General features: G+C 60.1%; 2 non-coding genes across 2 annotated transcripts in view; both read right to left on the bottom strand.

The window, feature by feature from the left end:
• LOC124586601 overlaps positions 1 to 1,655 on the bottom strand; it is a 4,226-nt gene extending 2,571 nt beyond the window's left edge. Inside the window, exon 1 of the ribosomal RNA XR_006975193.1 lies at positions 1 to 1,655. This exon is cut by the window's left edge and continues 2,571 nt beyond it. This is a non-coding gene — a ribosomal RNA (large subunit ribosomal RNA).
• A 188-nt stretch (positions 1,656 to 1,843) lies between these two features.
• Positions 1,844 to 1,998, bottom strand: LOC124586584. The gene has a single exon (XR_006975178.1). It is a non-coding gene; the product is annotated as a 5.8S ribosomal RNA (ribosomal RNA).
• Positions 1,999 to 2,500: the final 502 nt, after the last annotated feature.

Genomic DNA, 2,500 nt, shown 5'->3' with positions numbered 1-2,500 from the left:
CGCCATCCATTTTCAGGGCTAGTTGCTTCGGCAGGTGAGTTGTTACACACTCCTTAGCGGATTCCGACTTCCATGGCCACCGTCCTGCTGTCTTAAGCAACCAACGCCTTTCATGGTTTCCCCATGAGCGTCGATTCGGGCGCCTTAACTCGGCGTTTGGTTCATCCCACAGCGCCAGTTCTGCTTACCAAAAGTGCCCACTTGGCACTCCGATCCGAGTCGTTTGCTCGCGGCTTCAGCATATCAAGCAAGCCGGAGATCTCACCCATTTAAAGTTTGAGAATAGGTTGAGGTCGTTTCGGCCCCAAGGCCTCTAATCATTCGCTTTACCGGATGAGACTCGTACGAGCACCAGCTATCCTGAGGGAAACTTCGGAGGGAACCAGCTACTAGATGGTTCGATTAGTCTTTCGCCCCTATACCCAGCTCCGACGATCGATTTGCACGTCAGAATCGCTACGGACCTCCATCAGGGTTTCCCCTGACTTCGTCCTGGCCAGGCATAGTTCACCATCTTTCGGGTCCCAACGTGTACGCTCTAGGTGCGCCTCACCTCGCAATGAGGACGAGACGCCCCGGGAGTGCGGAGGCCGCCGCCCCGTGAAGGGCGGGGAAGCCCCATCCTCCCTCGGCCCGCGCAAGGCGAGACCTTCACTTTCATTACGCCTTTAGGTTTCGTACAGCCCAATGACTCGCGCACATGTTAGACTCCTTGGTCCGTGTTTCAAGACGGGTCGTGAAATTGTCCAAAGCTGAAGCGCCGCTGACGGGAGCGATTATTCCGCCCGAGAGCATCCCGAGCCAACAGCGGCGCGGGTCCGGGGCCGGGCCAGGTAGGTCCGTCATCCGGGAAGAACCGCGCGCGCTTGCCGGGAGCCCGAGCGCCCAAAGGGGCGAATCGACTCCTCCAGATATACCGCCGGGCAGCCAGCCAGGACACCGGGGCTCTGCCCAACAGACGCGAACCGAGGCCCGCGGAAGGACAGGCTGCGCACCCGGGCCGTAGGCCGGCACCCAGCGGGTCGCGACGTCCTACTAGGGGAGAAGTGCGGCCCACCGCACACCGGAACGGCCCCACCCCGCGGCGAGTGGAAAGGCAACCGGACACGACCCCGCCGCGGATTGCTCCGCGCGGGCGGCCGGCCCCATCTGCCGAGGGCGGAGGCCAGTGGCCGGATGGGCGTGAATCTCACCCGTTCGACCTTTCGGACTTCTCACGTTTTACCCCAGAACGGTTTCACGTACTTTTGAACTCTCTCTTCAAAGTTCTTTTCAACTTTCCCTCACGGTACTTGTTCGCTATCGGTCTCGTGGTCATATTTAGTCTCAGATGGAGTTTACCACCCACTTGGAGCTGCACTCTCAAGCAACCCGACTCGAAGGAGAGGTCCCGCCGACGCTCGCACCGGCCGCTACGGGCCTGGCACCCTCTACGGGCCGTGGCCTCATTCAAGTTGGACTTGGGCTCGGCGCGAGGCGTCGGGGTAGTGGACCCTCCCAAACACCACATGCCACGACAGGCGGCAGCCTGCGGGGTTCGGTGCTGGACTCTTCCCTGTTCGCTCGCCGCTACTGGGGGAATCCTTGTTAGTTTCTTTTCCTCCGCTTAGTAATATGCTTAAATTCAGCGGGTAGTCTCGCCTGCTCTGAGGTCGTTGTACGAGGTGTCGCACGCCACACCGCCAGCCGGCTGTGCACGCTACCGAGTAAGTACCGGTATGCGAACCGCCAGGCGACGGGCGCGCATCGCACGTTTAAGGAGGCGCGGCCGGCCCCACAGGCGGCCGCGACGCTCCCAGGTCTGCGAAGCGGGGCAAACGCCGCGCGCTTCAGTATACGTAGCCGACCCTCAGCCAGACGTGGCCCGGGAACGGAATCCATGGACCGCAATGTGCGTTCGAAACGTCGATGTTCATGTGTCCTGCAGTTCACATGTCGACGCGCAATTTGCTGCGTTCTTCATCGACCCACGAGCCGAGTGATCCACCGTCCTGGGTGATCTTTTCTTAGTTTACACTGTCTCTTTCAAGACAGTTGCATAGGCGGGACGTAGGCGTGTGGCGGCCCCTGTTCAAGCGTTCTGTGTCCAACGGCCTCACGGCCGATGGGCGTCGTACGGCTCCACACCGGAGCGGACAGGCAGTCGGGCGAAAGTCATTCAAAACCGGCGCCAGGCGCCAGGTGCCGCAGGCCAGCCGCTCCAGCGCTTCAGCGCTCGTACCACACAACATTGGCGTTAGTTTTGAGAAGCACGCGTGGTTCCGCACGCGGCGCACGGCTACTGCGAGCCGTACAGGTAGCGTGTTGCGCGACACGACACGCACATCGAAAGACATGCAGTCTAGTCGGTAATGATCCTTCCGCAGGTTCACCTACGGAAACCTTGTTACGACTTTTACTTCCTCTAAATGATCAAGTTTGGTCATCTTTCCGGTAGCATCGGCAACGACAGAGTCAATGCCGCGTACCAGTCCGAAGACCTCACTAAATCATTCAATCG

The sequence above is a fragment of the Schistocerca americana genome, unplaced genomic scaffold (assembly GCF_021461395.2).
Source record: "Schistocerca americana isolate TAMUIC-IGC-003095 unplaced genomic scaffold, iqSchAmer2.1 HiC_scaffold_561, whole genome shotgun sequence".
Classification (NCBI taxonomy): Eukaryota; Metazoa; Arthropoda; class Insecta; order Orthoptera; family Acrididae; genus Schistocerca; species Schistocerca americana.
The sequence above is the reverse complement of the archived record's forward strand: the minus strand, read 5'-3'. Positions and strand labels throughout refer to the sequence as shown.